Here is a 25407-nt window from a genome sequence, read left to right on the forward strand (position 1 = left end):
TACATGGCCTGCTTGTACCAGGAAAATAGCTATTAATAGAAATTCCTGTTTACCTAAGAAATGTATCTGCATAATAGGGTAACTTTTGTTTAACAAACATGTCCTCTCACCTTCCTGCTAATGGTCTTCCTCCCCTTTGTAGCCTCAGTTCCCTACCCCTCTCTGTAGCTCATATAAGCATCATGTTGCCTGACTGTCTTTGGAATTTTCATGTCTGTGTGGATTTCCCATATGTATGCCATGAAATCTGACTTTCTTCTATTAAACTGTCTCATGGCAATTTGATTTAGTCCAGCTAGAAGGACCTTGAAGGTTAGAGGAAATTCTTCTTCCCCAACAGGGTTCTGGAGCCTGACTGCCTAGGGTTCGAATCCCAACTCTCAGCTTCTAGCTATGTGACCTTGGACAAGTTGCTGACCCTCTCTGTGCCCCAGTGTTTTAACAGCATTGTCTAACACCTAGGTGTTTTGTTCAGCAAGTACATTTAGAGCACTGGGAATAGCACTTGGTGAGTAGTAAGGGTTCAATAAAGGTTGGCTTTGGTACTGTTAGTACAGCCTTTGAACTTATTTTGGCATTCCATTCACACTATACACATCCTCCTTCTGAGATGGAATCTCAGAGTATCAGCTTTAGGAAAGCCTGGAAGAAGGAAAGAAGGAAAGTCTCAGAAGTTTCACCTCCATTGGACCACGCCCCCAAGGCTCCTGCCATTTTCCTAGCAGGAATGTCAGCCCTTCGAGTCCGCGAGTTATGTTCTGATTTGCTTGCTCTGTGTGTGGGTCACAGATTGTTCCCAGAGTATTCGGAAATGCTTTTGGGTTAAGTTGGCACAACCTTGAGAAGCTGGAGTGACAAACCAGGAGGGCTTCACAAGTGACAACGTCCCTCCCCCCCACACTAGCTGAACAGGAGGAATCTTCTCCTTTCTGGAAGACCTTGAACTGCTGCCTGACCCTCCACTGGAGCCCTGTCACCTAGAAATCCTGGAGTGGTGTCCATGGACAAGTCCATTTCCTCAATCTCCCCTCATGGAGCAAATATTCACCAGCCACCCTGCAGATGCTGGGCCTGGGATGAGGGGATGCCACATGCCCAGTTTTCCCTGGGGGACCTTGGGCTCCTCACTTACCACATCTGGGCTCTCTTTTTTCCAGAGGGGGCACCCAGATGATATCTATAGTTCCTTCCAAATCTTGCCTTCTGTGATTATATGATTCTATTTTTGATCTGAAATGCTACTATTTGAACCATCTGATTCTTTTGACAAATCAGAGGGGAGAGAGAAATTGGGGGCCTGTGGCTTCTGGAGATGATGGTTCACCTCTCAGCCTGCATCTGCCTGCCCCACCTCCTACATGTTTACAGCAGGCAAAACCACAACTCTTCCGTAGGTTTCAGACAGTGGCCAGCTCATCCCAACTGACCCCTGACTTTGTTTATTAGGAGGGGAAAGAAAAACCACCAAAAAATCCGACTACCAAGATCCCAGACAGGCTGAACCCATGACCTAAGGGAACGTAGTGACCTGAGCCTGTGCCCAGAGGAAATCCCAGTGGCCTGGAGAGGGCTGGGCCTCCTTCTGATGCTGCGGATTGAATACCATGAACTGGCAAGAGACCTTCTTGTCAAGTTCTGACCTCTTCACCTCAGTGCCTGTTCTTATTATTGTGCTCCCATGGCCTCCTTGGCATAAAAAGACTCTTACTGTTAGCTGCATTAATTAAATAATGCTGTGAAGAAGGCCAGTTGTCAGGCACCTGGCTGGCTCTGTGGCTGAGCATCTGCCTTTGGCTCAGGACATGATCCCAAGGTCCTAGGATCGAGTCCCACATCAGGCTCCCCACAAGGAGCTTGCTTCTCCCTCTGCCTATGTCTCTGCCTCTCTCTATGTGTCTCTCATGAATAAGTAAATAAAATCTTTTAAAGAAGACGAAGAAGAAGAAGAAGAAGAAGAAGAAGAAGAAGAAGAAGAAGACGACGACTAGATGTCACTCTGAAAAGAAAGTTGACCAGGAGTGGTAGGTTGAAGCATGGTCCCCATTATCCATTGTGCCCCTTCCTGTAAAAGAACTGTTTGTCCCTGCCATGAGATTTGCAGGACTTCCCTCAGGACAGACCTTCCCCACCCCATCATCAGGCCTGGCCATGTGATTTAGTATGACCTGAGAGATGAGGGTAGAAATAACATATGCCAGCTCCAAACAGAAGCTTTAAGAGCCATTTTACATTTCCTCTGGGGGCCTTGCACTTTCCTTTGGCCTTGAGAACACCAAGTTCCAGAAAGCAGCTCCCTCAACTTGGGTCCTGGGCTGAGAATCATATGCGGCACAGCTACAGCCACCAACATATAATGTAAGTGAGAAGTAAGCCGTGCTTGTTATAAACCACTGAGATTTGGGAGTATTTCTTACTGCATCATCACCTAGCAGAAGCTGACTAATCCAGCAATATTACCCCAGGTTGGTGTCAGGACCTGCCTATTTTTCTAGTTTGCCTATTCATGTTAAAATTTGAACACTGCCTACACCAAAATTTAAAGCTTTTGCTCAGCAAAGGAAATCATCAATAAAATGAAAGGCACCCTATTGAATAGGAGAAGATACTTGCAAATGATACACCCTATAAAGGATTTTTTTTTAATTTTTATTTATTTATTTATGATAGTCACACAGAGAGAGACAGAGAGGCAGAGACACAGGCAGAGGGAGAAGCAGGCTCCATGCACCGGGAGCCCGACGTGGGATTCGATCCCGGCTCTCCAGGATCGTGCCCTGGGCCAAAGGCAGGCGCTAAACCGCTGCGCCACCCAGGGATCCCCCTATAAAGGATTAATATAAATGTTACATCATTAATATATTATTAGTAGTCTATATTTATATTAATATAACCAAAATATATAAAGAATGTATACAACTCAACATAAAAAAAGAAATAATCTAAAAAGAAAATGGGCAGAAGACTTGTATAGACATTTTCCCAAAGAAGACATAGAGATTACCAACAGACACATGAAAGATGTCCAGCATCACTCATCATCAGTGAAATGCAAAACAAAACCACAATGAGATATCACCTCATACCTGTTAGAATGGCTAAAATCAAAAGGGCAAGAAAAAATGTTGGCGAGGATGTGAAGGAAAAGAGATCTTTGTGCACTGTGGGTGGGAATGTAAATTGGTGCAGTCACTGTGGGAAACAGTATGGGGGTTCCTCAAAATAGTAAAAATAGAAATACCAAAAGATCCAGCAATCCCACTCCTGGATATCTACCCAAAGAATAGGAAAACACTAATTCAAAGGGAGACATGCACCTCTCTGTGAATTGGAAGATTATTTACAATAGCTGAGATATGGAAGAAACCCAAGGGTCCAACAATAAACAAATGGATACAGAAGATGTGGTGTATACACATGATGGAATATTACTTCATCATAAAAAAGAATGAGATCTTGCTATTTACAACAAAACAGATGGACCCAGAGGGTATTATGCTCAGTGAAATAACTCAGAGAAAGACAAATACCATGGGATTTCACTTCTATGTGGAACCTAAAAAAAAAAAAAAACAATGAACAAACAAGAAAAAAGAAAGAAAGAAACAGATTCCTAAATACAGAGGACAAACTGGAGGTTGCCAGAGGGGAGGAGGAAGGATGAAATAGGTGAAAGGGATTTTTTAAAAAAAATTTTTTATTGGAGTTCAATTTGCCAACATATAGCATAACACCCAGTGCTCATCCCGCCAAGTGCCCCCCTCAGCGCCCATCATGGTGAAAGGGATTTAAATATAAAAGACAGGACCCCTGTGTGGTTCAGTGGTTGAGCATCTGCCTTGGGCTCAGGGCGTGATCTCAGGGTCCTGGGATTGAGTCCCACATCTGGCTCCCCACAGGGCTCCCCTCTGCCTATGTCTCTGCCTCTCTCTGTGTCTCTCATGAATGAATGAATGAATGAATGAATGAATGAATGAATACATAAATAAATAAAATCTTAAATTAAATAAACATAAAAAACATGAATGCCAAAATTCATCTCTGAGTCCCTGTCCCATCATTATCCCACCCCTGGTGGGAAAGCATCAGGACTTCTGTGAAACCAGCTCTAACCAGTGTTCTAATCAACCGGAGCTAGACCTCAGGAAACAGCCGGACTTTGATTCAGAAAGGTGAGTCATGTGAAGGCAGTGCTGTTTCCACACGGCATGAATCTCTACATTTGTGGAACAGAAGCAACACCAAACCTGGTTGCTCTGGTTTCCATCTTACCTACCGCAGCAGCCCTGGGCAGGTGGCCCCCAAATCTGTCACAGTGGTATATTGATGTTTTTTAGTTCAAGTTATGGAAGAAATGGCCAGGGCAGGAAGAATGCTCTGACTCCCTTTCCCCTCCAGAAAGCAAGATTATCCATCTCTGATGTGAACAGTACGTCCCTGCAGCATGAAGCAGAGACTTCCAGACATCTGTACCATCAGAGGAGGACAATCCAGAGCTGGAGAAGTCTTGATACACACACCTTGTTATTTTTACTAATTTCCTGTCCTGAACCAAATTCTGTTTAGAATTCCTCACTAACTAAAGCTCCCAAACATACATGGTTTGGGATTGTTTGTTGGTTTGCTTTTGTCTCGTCAATTCCTCTCAGGTGGTTGTTTGTCTCAAAAGTAGAAAAGCTGCCCACCTTGGTCATTTCTTTGGGTCTCAGTCTTACTATTTTGATGGTAAGTTTTAAGCATCAATTTGGGTAGGCTCTAGTACCTGGTACTTAATCAAACACCACCCTAGGTGTTGCCGTGAAGATGCCTTGTAGATGTGGCTGCCTTTCAGGAAAGGATATGATCTTTGATTATGTGTGTGGGCCTCACCCAATGGGTTGAATGCCACATGGGTAAAAAACAGAGGTTTTCTGGAAGCAGGAATTCTGTTTCGCCAATTCCTGCCTGAGTTTCTAGCCCGCCCTATGGATTTCAGACTAACCAATCTGGTCCTTAAAATCAATCAATCTCTCTCTTGCTCTCTTTTGCTCTCTCTCACCCCATTCTTCCCCATCTAGACCAATCCAGATTTTGCTGTAATCCCAGATGTGACCCGTTCTCACTCTTTGTGGGGCTTCTGGGACTGAGGCCTTTGGTCTCAGCTGGCACTCTGAACACTGGGGGAGGTGAGGGAGCATCTGAGAAGGAGGTCTCCCCTCAGCTCATCCTCAAAAAGCTCAGCACGGAGTGAGCTGGGGAACCCCTCCCCATCTTCCCTGCCCCTTCAGAGTCCTCCCTTCACATTCACCCCACAGCATGACAGTCATCCTTTGTTGACTTCCTTTCCCCTTTAAAACTGTCCCAGAGTGTGACTTCACCCTAATTTCATCAGTATAAAAGCAATTCTCTCTCTTCTCTTCTCTCTCTCTCTCTCTCTCTCTCTCTCCATTTTTAAAGTAGTCTCCATGCCCAGCATGGTGCCCAATTCAGGGCTCTATCTCATTACCCTGAGGATCAAGACCAGAGCTGAGATCAAGAGTCCGATGCTTAACCAGCTGAGCTACCCAGGGGCCCCTTAAAAGCAAAGATCTACTGGCAGTCTTTATCCTTTCAGAAATGACCTATTCTTTGAGTCTCCATTCTTTTTTTTTTTTGTTTTTTGTTTTTTTTGTCTTTCCCTCCCGTACCACCCCCACTCCTGCACCTTGCCCCTTTCCCCTTCTCTTCCTCACTCCTTTCCCAAATTTTCTCTCATTTACACAAAAGTAAGGACAATCAATATGGTGAAAAAAGTGGAGTGCTCTGGAAGGTGATTGTGAAGAACAAAGGTGGGAACACAGCCAGACCCATGGCTCAGAGAGGCAGGGACAGGAACAGGTACAAGATATCCCCCAGAGACCCTGTGGGCTGAACCCAGGGGGCTGGCAGTGTCTGAAAGCCTGGTTGACTGGTGAAGCCACTCACTGACACAGGAGAGGGAGAGAGTTGGGGAAGTTACGTGACACAGCGATTTATAAGAAGAAGATATATTTTGTCTTCACTGGTTCTGGCACCTAGCTCCGAAAAATCCTAGGAGTTTCCTAAGTGATAAGAGCAAAAAAGTTGCTCTTTGTTATTCATAGCAATCTGCTTTCAATCACACAAGTTTACATCAATGAAGGACTTATGGAAAGCCCCTAAGGACAAGGGGGCTGGTAGCTGGAGGAACCAACCTTGAGGGTTAATTAGAGGGTTCAAACTTTCAACCCCACCTTCCCGCTCCCACCTCCCACAGTTGGGGAAGGGAGAGGGCATGGTGACTGAGTTTAATCACCGATGGCTAAAGATTTAATCAATTGTTCCTACTTAACGAAGCCTCCACAAAAACCCAGAAGGATGAGTTGGTGAACAAGAATGCATCCACACACCAGGAGGGTGGTACTGGGTGGGCTCCACAGGCTCCAAAGCTCTGGTGCTCAGAACCCTTCTGCACCTCACCTATGTATTTCTTCATCTAGCTGCTCCTTTATCCTTTCTAAGAAACCAGTGATCTAGTAAGTAGATCCCTGTTTCCCTGAGTTCTGTAACCCACACAAGCAAATAATCAAATTTGAGGAAGGGGTCGTGGGAACCCGATTTATAGCCAGTGGGTCAGAATCACAGGTAGCAACTGGACCCATGATTGGTGATTGGTATCTGAAGAGGGGGCGGTCTTTTGGGGACTGAGCCCCCTAACCTGTGGGATCTTATGCCACTTCCAGATAGACGATGTCAGAACTGAGTGAGCTGCGGGACATCCGGTTGGTGTGGCAAGATTGTTCAGTGTGGGGATCCCTCGTTCCCCTCTACCCCACCCCACACATATTTGGTGACCAGAAGTGTCAGCAGTGTACAGTGAAGGTAGAGGAGACACCAGGGGTGTTTTATCTTTACAGGTAGGAGAAATTGTGATTTAAGACTTTTATCCTTTCTGATTGATTGATTGATTGATTGATTGATTGATAGTAACCTCTACGCCCAAAGTGGGGCTCAAACTCACAACCCTGAGATCAAAAGTCTCATGCTTGGGGCACCTGGGTGGCTCAGTGGTTGAGTGTCTGCTTATGGCTCAGGTTGTAATCCTGGGTACTGCATCGGGCTCCCTGCATGGAGCCTGCTTCTCCCTCTGTCTATGTCTCTGCCTCTCTGTGTCTCTCATGAATAAATAAATAAAATCTTGAAAAAAAAAAAAAGTCTCACCCTCCACCAACTGAGCCAGTCAGGCACTCTGATTGCGGTTAAGATCCTAAGTCATTTGTGAGACATCTGTGTGGACTGAACAGGTAGAGGAAAATCTGGGTCTGAAGCTGAGAGTTGTGGAGAAGGTATGTTTGGACAGACCACAAAATACAGCTGTGGGAGGGGATGTGACCAGCCAGCGAGGACAGGTGAGTGCCTGGAGGCTTTGGGGCTGGCTGCTGGGGACATTCTAGCCCTGAAAGGACTAGCAGATTACACGGAGCCAGAAAAGAGAAAAACTAAAGCACAAGAACAGCAGCCCGGCTGGAAGTTCCAGAGGAAGAGAAGAAGGGAAGGAAGGAAACAGAGAGGCTGAAAATAACAGAAGAAAATATCTATATAAACTGAAGAAAGGCCTGAATCTTCAGATGGAAAAGGCTCAGGTATCAAGCAAGATGAACAAACAAAACAAAACCAAAGCCCAGCAAAACCCCTAGACAGAGCCTGATGATACAGTTCTCTAAGGATCATGAAGAACATCCTAAAATTTCTGGAGAGAGGAAATCAGGTCACCTGCAAAATAAATATCCAGTCAGCCTCAAACTTCTCATCAGCAATATTAGATTCTAGAATATAATTGAAACAATACCGTCTGACTTCTCAGGAAATGTTGTTTTGACCCTGCAAGCCACTGTATGCCCAGCCAAAAGATCAAATAAAAATGTTTTTCAAAAAAAAATTTTTTTTCAGATGTAGAGGGACCCATCATTGACTCCCCATAGCCTTTTCTGGGGCGGGTGGGACAAAAACAAAAACAAAACAAAACAAACATAAAACCACAAGGAAATACCTTAGTGAGATGAAATTGGAATTCAGGAGAAGGAAAGTGAAATCTACTAAGGAATACAATGGGTTCGTTGGGGGGGGGCGGGGGTGTGTGTGTGAAATCCCAGAATGGCAGCTATCCACAGACCTGTAAATTAGTGGCTCATTTGGCATAGGAAGTCAGGGAGTTACACTAAGAATGCTTTCAAGGAGAAAGTGGATTTAAACCGACAGGTAATATTAGGGGCACCTGGCTGGCTCAGTCAGAACAGCATGAGAGCCTCTTGATCTCATGGTTGTGGTTGAGCCCCACATGGGGTGTTGAGATTACTAAAAAAAAAAAAAAAAAAAAACTTAAAAAAAACCCTAATATTAATTGGTGGATGATCTTTTTCTCTACCTCAATTAAAAACAGAGGGACCTGGGGATCCCTGGGTGGCACAGCGGTTTGGCGCCTGCCTTTGGCCCAGGGCGCGATCCTGGAGACCCAGGATCGAATCCCACATCAGGCTCCCGGTGCATGGAGCCTGCTTCTCCCTCTGCCTGTGTCTCTGCCTCTCTCTGTGTGACTATCATAAATAAATAAAAATTTAAAAAAATATTAAAAAAAAAACAGAGGGACCAAAAAAAAAAAAGTCTGGGGAAAAACAGTCATGACCCACATATGTTTGCTTTTTTTAACATTTTATTTATTTGTTTGTTTGACAGAGAGAGATAGAGCGCAAGAAGGGAGGGCAGCAGGCAGAGGGAGAGGGAGAAGCAGACTCCCTGCTGAGCAAGGAGCCTGATGTGGGGCTCAGTCCCAGGACCTTGGGATCATGACGTGAGCTGGCAGCAGATGCTTAACCAATTGAGCCACCCAGATGCTCCAACCCACATTGTTTTAAAGATTTATTTATTTACTTGAGAGAGAGAGAAGAGAGTGAATAGGTGGGGGGAGAGAGGGAGAATCTCAAGCAGACTCCTTGATGACTGCAGAGCATAACATGACGAGCTTGATCTCACCACCCTGAGATCATGACCTGAGCCATAATAAAGACTCAGAAGTTCAACCAACTGAGCCACCCAGGTGCCCTGTCAAGCAAGCTACTTTTTTTTTTTTAAGAGTTTATTTATTTATTCATGACAGACACAGAGAGAGAGAGAGGCAGAGACACAGAGACACAGGCAGAGGGAGAAGCAGGCTCCATGCAGGGAGCCGGACGTGGGACTCGATCCTGGGTCTCCAGGATCACACCCTGGGCTGAAGGTGGCACTAAACTGCTGAGCCACCCGGGCTGCCCAAGCTACTTTTTTTTTTTTAAGATTTTATTTTTTTAATAAAGATTTTATTTATTTATTTATTTATCTATCTATTTATTTATTTATTTGAGAGAGAAAGAGAGCACATGTGCAAGCAGGGGGACAGAGAGGGAGAGAATCTTGGACTCCAGCGCTGGGCATAGAGCCCCATGCAAGACTTAATCTCATGACCCTGAGACCATGACCTGAGCCAAAATCAGGAGTTGGCCACAAACCAACTGAGCCACCCAGGTGCCCAAAAAAATTTCATTATTAAGTAATCTTTATACCTAGTGTGGCTCGAACTCACGACCCAGAGATTGAGAATCACATGCTTCACCAACTCAGCCACCCAGGTACCACATGCTTTCTTCTTTTTTAACTAAGGCATAAGTTATGTAAAGGAAAATGCTCAGATCTTAAGAGTACTACTCAGTGGGTTGTGACAAATATGAATGTTTACTTACCATCACTCATTGACACCACTATCAAGATGAGGAATATTTGTATCACCCAGGAGATTCTGTTGTGTCTCTTCCTCGTAGAGTCTCTCCACCAAAAGCAACCACTATCTGAAACAAGGCAATATTGGGAAGCAGATGGTGTGTAACAAACAAGAGTCCATTTGACCTTGATTGTTAGAAAATCTCTTTCAAGCAACACAAGCATAGTGTAAAAAAACTACATTTGCTTCTCTAGGGATCCAATAACAATTATTTGTCCTAATATTATAAGTGATATTTATTGGTATATTGGTTTCCTAGAGCTGCTACAACAAATTACCTTCAACTTGGTGGCTTAAGACAATAGAAATTTCTTTTCACAGTTCTGAGGGCCAGAAATCTGAAATCAAGGTGTCAACAAGGCCATGTTCTAAAAGCTCATCTTTTGGGCTCCTGGGTAGCTCAGCTGGTTAAGCATCTGCCTTCAACTCAGGTCATGATCTCAGGGTCCTGGGATGGAGTCCCATGTTGGGCTCCCTGCTTAGTGAGGAGCCTGCTTCTCCCCCTCCCCCTGCCCTTCCCCCTGCTTGTGCTCTCTGGCTTTATCTTTCTGTCAAATAAATACATAAAAATCTTAAAAAATTAAATTAAATTAAAAAAATTAAAATAAAACAGAGCTACCCTATGATCCTGCAATTCCACTTCTGAGTATTTATCCAAAGGAAATGAAATCACTATCTTAAAGAGATATCTGCACCCCCATGTTCACTGCAGCATTATTCACAATAGCCAAGACATGGAAACAATCTAAGTGTCCAACAATGGATGAATGGATAAGGAAAATGTGGTATATGTATACAGAAAGGAATATTATTCAGCCATAAAAAAGGACATCCTGACATTTACAACAACACAGATGGGCCTTGAGGGCATTATATGAAGTAAAATAAGTTAAGAGAACAGAACTGAGAGTCTAGAAATATATTCATGGGCAATTGATTTTCAACAAGGGTGGCAAGACCATTTAATGGGGGGAAAGAAAAGTCTTTTCAACAAATGGCACTGGGGCAGGTTGACATGAAAAACAATTAGTTTGGACCCTTACCTCATACCATTTACAAAAATTAACTCAAAATGGATCAACATCTAAATGTAAGAGCTAAAATTATGAAATTCCTAGAAGAAAACATAGTAGTAAATTTTTGTGAACTGGGGTTAAACAATGATTTATCACATACGACAGCTAAAGCATAAGCAACAAAAGAAAAAATAGATAAATTGGATTTTATCAAAACCAGAAATTTTTGTATTTCAAAAAACACTATCAAAAAAGTGAGGGGTGACTAGCTGGCTCAGTAGGTGGAGTATGTGACTCTTGACCTCAAGGCTGTGAGTTCCAGCCCCATGTTGAGGGTGGAAATAACTTAAAAATAAAATACTTTTTTAAAAAAGTGAAAAAAGTTACAAAATGGGAGAAAATACTTGGCAGATAACATGGCTGATAAGAGTCTAATATCCAGAATATAAAGAACTTTAAAAAAAATTTTAAGTAATCTGTATACCCAATGTGGGGCTCGAACTCACAACCTTAAGGTCAGAGTCACATGCTCTCCTGACTAAGCCAGCCAGGAGCCCCCAGAATACAAAGAACTCTTATAACTCAACAACAAAAAGACAAACCAGTTGACAAATGGGCAAAGGATCTGAATCGATATTTCTCAAAAGAAGACATCCAAATGGCCAATAAGCACATGAAAAGAGGCTTGACATCATCATCCATGGGAGAAATGCAAATCAAAATTGCAATGGGAGGGGGTACCTGGGTGGCTCAGCTGTTGAGCCACTGATGGCCTTAGCCTTAGGGTGCCATCTCCAGGTCCTGGGATTGAGTCCCACATTGGGCTCCCCGCAGGGAGCCTCCTTCTCCCTCTGCCTGTTTCTACCTCTGTGTGTGTGTGTCTCTCAAGAATAAATAAATAAAATCTTAAATAAATAAAAAATTCCAATAAATAAAGCAAGCAAGCAAGCTTCTTGACTCAGTAGAGGCTCTGAAGCTGCTCATTTATCCAGAAGGCAATAGGGTGGGGAGTGGCACCTGGCAGGCTCAGTTAGAGGAGCCTGGGACTCTTGACTTCCTAGTTGTGAGTTTGAGCCTCACCTTGGGGATAGAGATTATCTAAAGGTAAAATCTTTAAAAAAAAAAAAAAGCAATGGGTTCTGCTGATGTAGAAGAGGGTGGGATTGAGGATTTAAAAGGGATTCCATTTCTGTCGACCCTTTCAAGTGCAGGGGAGCACCCTTGGTGGGTGAACCGTTCCCAGCCATGTTCTGTTACCCAAAGGGCTCTTTAAGGGACAGGAAACCTTCTCTGGGCCGCTGCAGTGGGTCACCTTGGCCAGTGCCAAACAACACCAAAGCAGCATCGGAAAAGCCCCAGGCTTCCAGATCCTGGGCAAAATGTCTCTGTGGTTTCGGCAAATACATTCTTTTGCCATTTTACCAGTGAGTGACTCATTCTGCTGGAGGCGCCTCGGTGGGTACTTCCTGGACACCCACTCATCTGGAAAAACTGAGGTGGCTGCTGCCCAGAAGTGGGTGTCCCGTTGCCTGCAAGGGGAGACAACAAGATCATTGTCGGGAGAAATGCTTGTCTCCCCTGTCCTCTCCCCGTCTTACCCTGATGCCCTCAATGCCTGAAGGAGCGGGAAGGAGCACAGCTGGCTCAGGGGCTGGAGAAGTGGCCTGGACGTAGAAGCCCAATTTAGAAGTGTAATGAAGCTAAGAGACATCTCTGGGGCTGCTTACCCCCCTCTCACTCCGGGGGGGGTGCAGAACTTCCCTGGCTTTTCCTGGTAGCGGAAGCCGGGAAGAACCCATAGCACGAGACTGGGCGACGCAGGTCTGTCCCCACCCAGTCCCCACGGGCCACGTGCCTTCGGCTCGGTCTGGAAAAGCAGCCCCACCCCAGGCCTCTGAGAGCCGGCGAGGGAAACGCGTTGCCCAAATTTAAGGTGTCCTGCTTCCCCAGCACCCCCTAGCGGCTAACCAGACCCATTGCTTTCTAGCCCCCCTCCACCACCATCCAAGCAGTGGTTCTGGGATGTCAAGGACGCTCCTTCAAGTCAAAACACTTCCCTGGTGGTATCACACCGTCACACATCCACCCCCAGCTCCCCGCACGTTCATGACAGTAAATGTGCTTTTAATATCCATTGCTTGAGAACATGTCTTTGGAAGATTGCAGTTACGTAAGTAAATAAAGCATGCTATTTGTCTGCTAACAACGTCCCTAGTGTAGGGATGGGTGTGCTATGTGTGTACCCAGCTCCCTTGCTATATATAATTGCAGGAGCTTCCCAGGGCCTCAGGACAGGGACCCACTGGCCAGGCCAGGGGCTCCCAGGTTAAAAACAGACGGTGATTGTGGCCACTACTGTCAGTAATTAGGCTCTCACTGCTGGTGCTCTGTTTCACTGGGGAAGTTCCAGAAGCTGCTGTCCTCCTTAGCCATGGCTGACTGGGATTCCCAAGGGAAGTGGGATATTGTTGGGAGTCACGTGTGCTCTCCACTTCCAGGCTGGACCCTGGGACTCCTGGCAGGAGGGTCTCCTTTGCCTTGTGACCTTGTCATCATCCATGAGACTCAGGCTCTCAGTGCTGCCAGCATTCATGGCATGTTTAAGAGTGTCACAGTGCATGAGGTTAGTGGGCTCCTCTCATGATGCGTCCATCCTGTCCTCACAATTCCCAGCATTTTGTGAGTTCTACTATGTGCAAAGCACTTTTCAGAACTTTTTTCTTTTAAGATTTTATTTGTTTATTTGACAGAGAGAGACACACACAGAGCATGAGCAGGGTGGAGGGGCAGAGGGAGAGGGAGAAGCAGGCTCCCTGCTAAGCAGGAAGCCCGAACATGGGGCTCCATCCAGGACTCTGGGATCATGACCTGAGCCAAAGGCAGATGCTGAACCAATTGAGCCACCCAGGCACAGGTTCCTGTCCTCCAAAACATAGTCTTATGGGAAGGGAGGTGAAAACATGAAGTACATAGAAGATAATAACTAAAATTCTGTTTGATTTCAGCAAAACCAGTTGAGCCCTTGTGTACAGAGTTACATAACACATTTTAAAGGTGCGTTAAAAGAAGATAGACTTTGGGAAGACAACAAGGACAAGGAATGGGACAGTATTGAAGTATAAGGGTTGATGGTATAAAAGATGCTAATGTTTAACCTGTACTAACCAGGATTCATTTTGCTAAAAATGCCAGTTAGTCAACTCAAACTCACATAAACAAAACAAAACAAAGGAATTTATTAGTTCACTGAACCAAATGTTTAAAAAGGTAGAAATGGGTGTCAGGGACAGCTAGATACAGGACTGAAATACCAGGAGAAATCTCTCTCCTCTTCCCTCCCAATCCCTCAATCTCTGAGCCTCTTTCTTCCCTCAGGTCTACACAGAAAGGCTTTCTTTGCAAAGCAGGAAAATGGCCCCAGGCAGATCCGGATTCATACCTTTGACTTTCTACCAAAGAGGAAAAAGAATCTTCCTTTTTGGTTCCATTCAAAAGAAGAGAAACAAACAAAAACAGAAAAGGACTTGATATGCCCACTCTTCTGCACAGAGTTGGGGGGAGCACTTTTATTGGCAGCTCATCTAGAACCAAATTGTTGGAGTGGGGAGAACTGTCTTCTAAAAGAAAACATAATGCTGGTCTTGGCAAATGCAAGTGCAACAAGGTAAACTAGTATAAGCCATGTAATCTTTTTTTTTTTTTTCTGAAATAAGGATCCACAGATTTTTTTTTAAAGTTATCTCTATGCCCAATGTGGGGCTTAAACTCACGACCCTGAGATCAAGAGTTGCATGCTCCACCAGCTAAACCAGTTGGGCACCCCAAGTGTCCATAGTTTTTAACCAATTGTCAAAGATCCCTAACCCAAAAACCTCACTGTAGAAATAAACTTGAAGACCACCCAGTTGAATTCTCTCACTTTGTAGAAGGGAATATGGAGGTACAGAGAGTTTGGGTGACTTTCCTAACATCACACAACTATGATAGGACTCCATATTGATTTGATATGAATTGAGGAAGGGATATATGAGAAAAAGCGGTCAAAACCTGGTCTGAATTTAGAGTCAAGACAAACATTGTTTAAATGGTGATGGAATACTGTAACAAGAGAGTTTGGGAAAAACCTAAGTGTAGAATGAGGTGAGGCTTATTTTTAAAAAGTAGAATTTTTTAAAAACCAATAACTTCTAAAGTCAACAAGGGCCTCTCTGGTTAAGTTCCAAGGCCTCCTCAGTGTTTGTAATCTTTGAGGAATTTTTAAGAACGGGTGAGGCTCCACCTGACTGAAGATGGGCAAATGTTCTGACTTTCCAAAAGAGGAACAAGCATTTTCTAAGAAGTGCAGACTGGCGAGCTGGACAAGGCTCCAGTGTGGGCTTGCTAAGAACAGGTTATGCCAGACAGGCCTCGTTTCCATTTTTGAGGAAGTTCTCACCCTGGCAGGTCACTCAAGGGAATACTCTAGACTCCAAGACTCCTGGCTTGTTAAATCTGAAAAAAACCTTTTTGGCCCTAAAAAGCCAGGGATGGCAGACTTGCGACCCCCAGCTGAATTCAAACCTAAGACATTTTATTTTTTAAGATTTATTTATTTATTTGAGAGAGAGAGAGATAGAGCACGAGTGAGTGAGAGAGAGAAACTTCAGATAGACTCCCTGCTGAGCACAGAGCATGGCACAGGGCTCGATCTCATGATCTTGAAATCACAACCTGAGCCAAAATTGAGAGTCAGGTGCTCAACCAACCCAGTCATTCAGGTGCCCTGAATTCTCAGACATTTTAAGTAAATGGGGAACTTTCCTATTAAATCTACCGTTCTGGCTTCATGATAACACTGGTCTACATCACTGCCCGGCCATGAGCATCACCACCCTCAACAGATAAAGCAGGAATGTGCATACTCCACTTGACCCCAGACTCCCTCATTCCCTCTTGCCTCACCCTTACCCAGCTTCATTCATTATAGTAATCTGTTTACAATCAAACCAGAGGGCGTTTGAGTGTATGACCCTGACCTAATCTACCCACATTATTTTATAGATATAATATATCTATAGAGGAAAGAAGTTGAGATGGAAGAGTCTCTTCGGGGCAGCCCGGGAGGCTCAGCGGTTTAACGCCGCCTTCAGTCCAGGGTGTGATCCTGGAGACCCTGGATCGAGTCCTGTGTGGGGCTCCCTGCATGGAGCCTGCTTCTCCCTCTGCCTCTGTGTGTGTGTGTGTGTGTGTGTGTGTGTGTGTGTGTATGAATAAATAAATAAAATCTTAAAAAAAGAAGAAGAGTCTCTTCGAATTTCCCATGAACCAGCAATCTAGCATGGGCTCCTGTCCACCAAGTAAATGCTAGAGAAGCTATAGAAGCAGAGAGAAGCTTGGATGTGAGAAGCCTCTCTCTGTGACTCACAGGGAAATGCAATATCCCCAAAAGGCATGAGCATCCCCAACAACAAAAAGGCATGAACATTCCCAAAGACAAGGAAACAAAAGTTCATGGGCCAAAATACCAGATATTGGAGGGATACATATTCCATTTTAAAAAGAACACATACATACATACAGAAAACGGGACAAAGCATATCACGTGAAGCAAAATTAATAAATACAAAAAATGTATTATTTTTTCTCTTCAAGAAGCAGCAGCAGCAATATAGTAGTAGTAGTAGTAGTAGTAGTAGTAGTAGTAGTTGTAGTTGTAGTAGTAGTGTGGTCCTTAGACCAGCATCATCAACATCACTTGGGAACTTGTCAGAAATGCAAATTCTTGGTCTCTATCCTGACTTAATGAATCAACTCTGGATATGGGGCCCAGAAATTTGTTTTAATAAGCCCTCCAAGTGGCTCTGATGTTTGAGAACAGTGGGCCGAGAGTTTTAGACCAATGGGCTGCCCACCAACAGCATCCTATTTAACAAGGATAAATGTTAACCTCCTCCCTCACTCCACCCATCTGTCCACACCCAAAAAAGAATTAAAAAACCATTATTTACAAGGGACATAAGTCATTTCACAGCCCTTGCAAAAAAGGCTTAGAAGATTGAAAACAGAGGATTTGTTTTCTTCTATAACCTCGAAATGAACTATGGGTGTATGATGGAGACTTCCAAAAAGCCAATCTATTGAAGAGCATCTTAGTTACTTCCAAGTTTTGGCAATTATGAATAAAGCTGCTATAAACATCTTTGTGCAGGGTTTTGGGTGGACATAAATTTTCATTTCCCTTGGGTAACTACCAAGATGCACAATTGCTGGATTGTATGGTAAGGGTATGTTTAATTTTGTAAGAAACTGCTGAACTGTCTTCCAGAGTGACTGCATCATTTTGCATTCCCACCAGTAATGAATGAGAGTCTGTGTTGCTTCAAATCCTCATCAGCATGTGGTGTTGTCAGTATTCCGGATTTGGGTCATCCTAATAATATCTCGTTGTTACATTCTGTTTTGTTTTGTTTTTTAAGATTTTATTTTTAAGTCATCTCTATACCCAACATGGGGCTCGAACTCACAATCCTAAGATCAAGAGTCACATGCTCCACTGATTGAGCCAGTCAGGCACTCTGCCGTTGCTGTTTTAATATGTATTTCATTCATGAGGTATGATGTGAAGCACCTTTTCATATGCTTATTTGCCATCTGTATGTCTTCTCTAGGGAGATGTCTTTTCAAATCTTTTGCCCAATTTTAAGTCAGATCGTTTGTTTTTGCATTGATGGGTTTTAAGTGTTCTTTGTATATTTTGGATAATGGTCCTTTATCAGAACTGTCTTTTGTGAATGTTTTCTTCCAGTCTGTGCCTTGTCTTCTCATCCCCCTGGCAGTGTCTTTCACAGAGCAGAAGTGTTACCTTTCATGAAGTCTAGTCTATCAATGATTTCTTTAATGGATTGCATTTTTGGTGTTATATTTTAAAAATCATCACCATACCCAAGGTTCTCTAGATTTCCTCCTGCAGCATTTTCTAGGGTTTTATAGGTTTGCATTTTACATTTAGGTCTATGATCCATTTTGAGTTTATTTTTCTGAAGAGTTTAAGGTCTGTGTCTAGATTCAATTTTTTGCATCTGAGGTCCAGTTGTTCCAAACCCATTTGTTGAAAACATTATTTTTCCTTCATTATATTGCCTTTGCTCCTTTATCAAACATCAGTTGACTATATGTATAGGGATCTATTTCTGGGCTCTGTGTTCTGTTCCACTGATGAACTTGTCTATTCCTCCACACTACCATGGTGTCTTAATCACTGTAGCTTTATAATAAGTCTTGAAGAGGGTAATATCAATCCTCCAACTTTGTTCTTCTTCTTCAAATTGTATTGGCTATTCTGGATCTTTTGTCTCTCCATTTGGCAGGCTTTTTTATGTCTTTGTCAGATACAAAATAACAAAACATCTTGGGATTGATGACACTTTAGTTTTGATGAAATATAACAGTTTCTTGTGGATATTCCCAGAGATATCTTGCACATATAAAAGCAAATACATAAATGTATTATTTTTCCCCTCAAGTTTATTATTAATGTCTATATTGTGAGAGAGATTTTAAGTCTTTAAAAGGACCTGAGAGAATCTAAAAATAAATAGGGATGCCCGTCCCCTGATGGGTGCTGAGGGGAATTTTTCCACGTCAGATATGGCTTTTTTTTTTTTTAACATTTATTTCACACCTACCACAAGCAAGGCTCTGAAGATAGAATTCCTGACCCTCTTAAGCTTGCAATCTAATAGAAAAGACACAAACACATAATAGATTCTGGTTTGATATGTTCTCTTCTCCAGACTTATACTAAATACTGTTATAGCATAAGGAAAGGAGCAATTAATCCTTCCTAGGGATGAGAGCCAGAGTAGAACTCACAGAGTAAAGTGCCATTCCACTGGGGTCTTGAAGTATAAGTGGTATGTGGAAGCAGAGAACGCAGGAGAAGCACTGCACACGAAGGGAGTGTATTATCAAAACATCAAAGGGATGAATGCCAAAAGGAGTGCTAGGAGCTGATAAAGGTGAGGTTGAGTGTGGAGTTGGTGAGGGAGAAAAAAGAAAAAACAGTGATCAAGGTTGGAAAAGCAAGTTGGGGCCTGTGAGTCTGTAAATGGTCTTGAATGTTATTTTAAGTGTTTAGATTTTAACCTATAAGCACTGAGTTCTGGTGAAGAGTTTTTATTTAAATTTTTTTAAAAAAATATTTTTTTTATTTGAGAGAGAGAGAGAACACACATGAGCAGGGTGGAGGGGAGGTGCAGAGAGGGAAAAGTAGACTCCCCACTCAGCAGGGAGCCTAATGTGAGACTATATCCCAGGACCCCAAGATCATGACCTGAGCCAAATGCAGATGCTTAATCCACTGAGCCTCCCAGGTCCCCTATTTTTAAATTTTTTTGAAGGTTTATTTATTTATTTATTTATTTTTTTCTTATTTAATAGGTCCACACCTAACATGGGGCTTGAACTCATGACCCTGAGATCAAGAGTCACACGCTCTACCAACTGAGCCAGCCAAGCACCCCAAAGAGTCTTAAAATCGGGTACAGAAGAGCTCAGATCTGAGCATTAGAGAGATCCTATTGACTGTGCCATGAAGGGCAGACAGGGGAGAGAAAGACCAGGGAGACTAGTGAGGAAGCTACTGAAAAAGCCCAGCTCAGATGATAGGGAATGGCAGAGACTGGCAGTTGTCTCTAATGTCCATCCTTCCCTTGTATAAGAACAACAGTCTCCAAATGTTAGCTGGGCACATAGCTATCCAGGATAAAGACTACATTTCCCAGCCTCCCTTGCAGCACAATGTGGTCATATGACTAAGTTCTAGTAAATGGAATGAAAGCAGAAGTAATACACACAATTTCCTGGAGATCTCATTAAAGGACCACCTGTAAATTCTCCCCTGCCAGCTAGCTGTGATCTACCTGTGAGGGCAAGTCAAGCTAAGGAAGGGCCCATGCTAAGGAAGATGACTCAGTGGTGGCCGAACAACAGAATGTTAGGAGGAGGCTAGATTCCACCACCATAAAGCTCCCAGACCAGCCTGTATTGCTTATTCCCAGCGGGTTATGGTTATGTGACAGGGAAATAAATTCTTACCTTGTTTTAGTCCCTGTTACTTGGGGGTCTTTGTTACAGCAGCTGAACTTCAGCCTTTCAAAAATAAGAACCTAAAAAAGAGTTGGAAGGCATTAGGCACTGTGGGAAAATGAGGAGTAAATAGTGAGATAGTCAATTAATTTGGGAACACAGAAAAATAAGGAGGTTTAGGAGAAAATATAAACTTATATTGGGATATATTGGGCTTGAGTTGCCTATAAGGGTTCTAGGTAGTTTCTTTTTTAAAAGATTTATTTATTTATTTATTTATTTATTTATTTATTATTTATTTATTTATTTATTTGGCAGAGAGAGAAAGCACAATAGGCAGAGTGGCAGGCAGAGGGAAAGGGAGATGCAGGCTCACCGCAGAGCAGAGACCTTGATGCAGGGCTTGATCCCAGGACCCTGGGATCACAATCTAAGCCTAACGCAGATGATTAACTGACTGAATTATCCAGGCACCCTGGCTCTAGGTTGTGTCAATGTAAGCATTTTGCTGCAGAATTTTCACGACATAATTGGCCATAAGGCAATTCTGACCTAAAAGATAAATAACTGTTGATAGTTTGTTGGTTTCATCAACTGGTTAATAGTTTGCTCTCACTTCTCCATTGACTCAGTACTCCCATTCTTAAAAAGAAATCTCTACACCCAACATGATGCTTGACTCACAACCCTAAGATCAAGTGTGATCCTCTGCCAACTGAGCCAGCCAGGTATCCCTACAGGAGCTGGCTCCCGTTTTTATATTATATGAATATTAGTCCTCAAAATGGTCTATGCAATGATGCACAGTATGGAACCAACATTTCCCATATAACTTTGGAATGTCTATCAGTGGATATTTGACAATACACCAAGGACAAGCAACACTGTGGAAGGCTCTCACAACATAATATAAAGCTCAGTTACAAATATGCATCTAGTATTTGAAAACTGATACCTCTTTTAATAAAGGAAAAATTTTAGCAAATAAAGGAAAAGCAGGATGCCAAATGAGGAAGACAAATCAAGCAAAAGGGAGAAAAAGTGTAATACTCTAATACTATGAAGGAAAGATTTTGAAGACAAGTGCTTAGGTACAGTCCACAAAATAAAAACAGTTATTTGCACAGTACTGCCATGAATCTACACTATACATTTTGAATGTACTCAAATATTTTGTAGTTCTCAATAGTGTTTTTAATTTTGTCATTCATTTTTCATGTTTCATTATGTCCTTTTAATGAATGCCCCTCTTTATTTTTTGTGATTTTATCTTTTATGGCAAAACTGTCTTACAGCCAATTAGTTATGAAGCAAAAAGGCTTGCAGCAAAGATACTGACAGTAAAAATACCAGACATGGCCTGTGACACAAGCCTGAGGCGGTGTGGATACACATGAGTAGAGCTCAAGAGAAAGATAGGGATTTGGTCTAAATCTGCATGTCTAGACATAATAGGCTGTATGTAAAGTCATGGGAATGCCTTGTAAGAGTCTGTGGAAAAATAAAAAGGTCAAGGATAGAAACCTGAGTATATCAAATGTATTCAGCTGCAGGTAACAAAAAGAACCTGACTTTCACTGGCTCAAACAAATAGGAGTTCATTTTTCCTATATAATAAGAAGTTTGGAGGTGTTGGATGTTGGGGGTTAAAGTGGCCCAGTGATGTCATGACTAGCAAGGATCTCTGTAATCCTCTTGGCTTTCCCTCCTGCTGTTTCTTCATGGTCACAAGATAACTGCTGTAGCTCCAGGTATCACAACCATGTTCAAGATAAGAAAAAGGAAAGCAGGGACACTTGGCTAGCTCAGGTGGTAGAGCACACAACTCTTGATCTCGGGGGTTGTGCATTTGAGCCCCACTTTGGAGGGACAGATTACTTAAAAATGAAATCTTTGAAAAAATATTTTAAAAAGAAAGAAAGAAAAGAAAAAAGCAAAGCAGAAGCTTTCCCTGGGGCCTTCAATAGACATTTGTGTCCCTTTGGCCAGAAGTATGTCACATGGTCACCTTTACCCCTGTAGTGAAAACAGCATGCAAGTAATTGAAAGCATCTGTTGGCTTAGCCAGTGAACAGTGTCTGGGGAACACACCTAAGGGATATCGAAGGTAGAGATGCTAATGAAGACTGAAGAAGACTTTGGCCCCTGTGTTTGTCATGCTTCTTCCCATCTCAAGGCGTTTCTTCTCTGCTTGGAAGCTCCACTTGCTCCTCTTCACCTACTTAACTCCTACTTATCCATCAGCTCTAGCCTCCAACAGCAGCCCTTCTGAAGGAGAACAACCCCCAACTCTCACCTGGCAGATCAAACCCCATAATATAGACTGTCAGGGCACTAAGTGCCTCTACTTGGTAGCACTAGTCATACTTGCAGTTTGATTGTTTCTTTTAAACAATCATTTGAGTCACAATTGCCTCCCCTATTAGACTGTCAACTCCGTGAAGGCCTGGGCCAAGTCTGTGTTTGATTACATTTGTCCCAAATGTTGGGCACATAATGACATTCAGTAAATATCTGTAGGATAAATGAATGGATGAATGGATGGATAGATAGATGGATGGGTGGGTGGATGGATTAGAATTTTTCAATTGAGGGATTTGTACCAATTTTGGCAAATTCATTAAAAACTAATTTTGAAGAAAGTTTTCCCAACAAAACATGAGTGTGTGTGTGTGTGTGTGTGTGTGTATAAAGATTTTGTTCATTTATTCATGAGAGATACAGAGAGAGAGGCAGAGACACAAACAGAGAGAGAAACAGCCTTCCTTCAGGGAGCCTGATGCCAGACTCGATCCCAGGATCCCAGGATCATGCCCTGAGCCAGAGGCAGACGCCCAACCACGGAGCCACCCAGACATCCCATGAGTATATTTTTTTATGGAATATCAATTTACTGTAAGCCAAGGGTCATAGCATAGTTTAGGCCTCTTATGAATACATTTTTCTTTTACTTATATTCATGAAAAGTATATTATTGAATACATTCATTAATACATTAATAGAAAGTATATCTTCATATTCATTGAAGATATTAAAGATATTTTTTAAGTGAGCAAATCAGAATATTCAGTAAACTGACTTTAGATTATTTCTTCTGCTTCCAGCATCAACAGCTCTTTGAAGAATTTTGAAAGGGAAGGAATGGAGAGGGTCAAGGGGAAGCAAGGCTGAGGGAAGCTGTTTGGGGACAGCTGTGACTCAAGTGGTTTGTTGGCTGAAAAGGGGCAGTTCAGTGAAGAGAGAACAATGGCTGAGGGGAGAAAGAGGAAAGTGGTTGGGAGCAAGGATTTGGGGGCGGTACTGGCAGAGAGGAGGTCAAGAGTAGGAGGGGTGAACCTTAGGAAAAATAAGTGGAGGTGGACTGCCGCTTTGCTGACTCTCAATAAGCTGCACCGTCTAGTGCTCATGTCTTTGTGTAGTCCCCCTTACATGGACTCTGGGCTTGGCCAAGTGACAAGCTTTGGCCAGTGCAGCATTAGCAAGAAGATGCCAGCAGACGCATAAGAAATGCTTGCACACTGGGCTTGTCCTCTTGGGGTCCTCCCTCTTGGAACCCAGCTGTCATGCTACAGAAATTGGACTTAGCTTTGTGGAGAGGCCACAGGAGGAGGGTCCCTGGGCTGATAGCCCCAGCTGTGCCCTCAGCCAACAGCCAGCATCAGTTTCCAGCCAAGTGAGTGCATCCTCCTAGAACTACATCCTCAGTGGAGTGGCCCCAAAGAATGCCATGTGGAGCAGAGATGAGCTGTTCCTGCCAAGCTCTACCTATATTGTAGAATCACAAGCAAACATGAGTATTGTGAGTTTTGTTTCATTCTGTTTTGTTTTTAAAGATTTTATTTTTAAAGTCATCTCTATACTCAACATGGAACTCAAACTTAAAACTCCAAGACCAAGAGTCACATGCTCCACTGACCAAGCCAGCCAGGTGCCTGAGTTTTGTGGATTTAAGTCAACAAAGTTTTGGAGTTGTTTGCACTGGAATAGAAGGAATTGATTTTTCTGAGTTGGGGCCTGAATTTTTGCTTTTTTATAATTTATTTATTACATACTTATGGTAATTCCATTTAGGCTCATCAGCATTGACCTGGCAAGACCACTCAAAGTTTCAAGATTCAAGGAACTTCCTTGATACCTGGACCCACAGCAGTGGCTTTTAGTGCAGTGGTGAAAGATCAGACTCCCTGAGTTTGAATCCAGCCTTGGCCATTCATTAGCTGTGAGATCTGGGTCAAGTTTGTGCCTCTGTCAGGGTAGATGTCACTAAGTAGAAAGTTGAAGCAAGTAAAGGTGAAGTCAAGGGCAAGGGCCACTGCCCTGCTGGGGAAGCAGCTCTGCCTTCAACCTGCTCTGATGACCATGCATGACATACTGCCTCTATCAACAGGGCTCGCCTCTCCCAGACCCTACTCCTGAGGGACAGACAAGCAGAAATAGGAGATAGGGGTTGGCAACAGGGAGATGGTCACAGAATTAGGGACTTGAGACCTGGGAGGCACGAGCATCTTCTCCTGCCTGAAATCGGAGGCATAGCTGGGATCTAACATTGGGAGGTGGGGCTGGGAGTGGATTGGGGACAGAGGTACCCTAGAATGTTTGATTGGTAGGGGAGCCCATCATCACCTCCATCACCACCACCATCATTGTCACCAACATTGTTGACATCCACTGAGCCATTACTATGTACCAGGTACCAGTCTATGTCTTTTACGTGTGTTAACTCATTTGCATACCCACTTTATGAAGATTATTATTATCATTTTATTTATTTTTTGAGAGAGAGAGAGTGCATGAGAGGAGGTAGAGGGAGAGGGAGAGAATCTCAAGCAGACTCCATGCTGAATGCAAACTCAACTAGGCGCCTGATCTCACAACCCTGAGATCATGACCAGAGCTGAAATCTAGAGTTGGACCTAACCAACTGGCACCCCCATGAGGATTATTATTATCTCCACATTGCAGCTTGGGAATCCATAGGATAGAGGGCTTTTGAAATTGGTGAAGGGCATGCAGCTGGTCAGGAGCACAGCCAGGATTTGATCCCTGGCAGTCTGGCTCTCAAGCCTGCTCAGAACCACTCAGTGATACCGTCTCAGACTTTGAACACCCTCCCTATAATTCCATGGTCTTGCTTTTCCTCTGCTCCCTCACACATCTTTTCATAAGGTCAACATTTTAGCTTAAAAATTAGAAAGCTTCTGCTTTTGGAGCAAATTCTCAGGGTACAATACACCCCATCACCCCTGCTCCCCAGCCAGCCACTCTTACTGCCCCTGCCTCTTATTATATCTATTGGCTATCTACATGCCTTCTTTAGAAAAATGTCTACTTGTGTCTTCTGCCCATTTTTATTGGATTATTTGCTTTTGGAGTGTTGTTTTATAAGTTCTTTTTATATTTTGGTTACAAACCTTTTTAAGATATGTATCTTCTTCCATTCTGTAGGCAATCCTGTAGTTTTATTGATTATCTCCTTTGATGTATACATCTAAATTCTTACACTGGGGACATCTGGGTGGCTCAGTGGTTGAGCATCTGCCT

General features: G+C 43.2%; 1 long non-coding RNA gene and 1 other non-coding gene across 4 annotated transcripts in view; both read right to left on the bottom strand.

Moving 5' to 3' along the window:
* Positions 1-25407, bottom strand: part of LOC144297708 (uncharacterized) — a 37609-nt gene that overhangs the window by 10573 nt on the left and 1629 nt on the right. For 2 of the 3 annotated variants that reach the window (XR_013364625.1, XR_013364624.1), the window contains exons 2-4: positions 19876-19946; positions 12223-12329; positions 9747-9851 (exon numbers count right to left, since the gene is read on the bottom strand). This is a non-coding gene — a long non-coding RNA (uncharacterized LOC144297708). Of the gene's footprint in view, positions 1-499; positions 643-9746; positions 9852-12222; positions 12330-19875; positions 19947-25407 lie in introns of those variants that run through there. The other variant, XR_013364626.1, reaches the window with a different exon arrangement.
* On the bottom strand, positions 19224-19296 carry TRNAK-CUU (transfer RNA lysine (anticodon CUU)). Its single transcript has one exon. It is a non-coding gene; the product is annotated as a tRNA-Lys (tRNA).

This window comes from Canis aureus, chromosome 2 (genome assembly GCF_053574225.1).
Source record: "Canis aureus isolate CA01 chromosome 2, VMU_Caureus_v.1.0, whole genome shotgun sequence".
Lineage (NCBI taxonomy): Eukaryota > Metazoa > Chordata > Mammalia > Carnivora > Canidae > Canis > Canis aureus.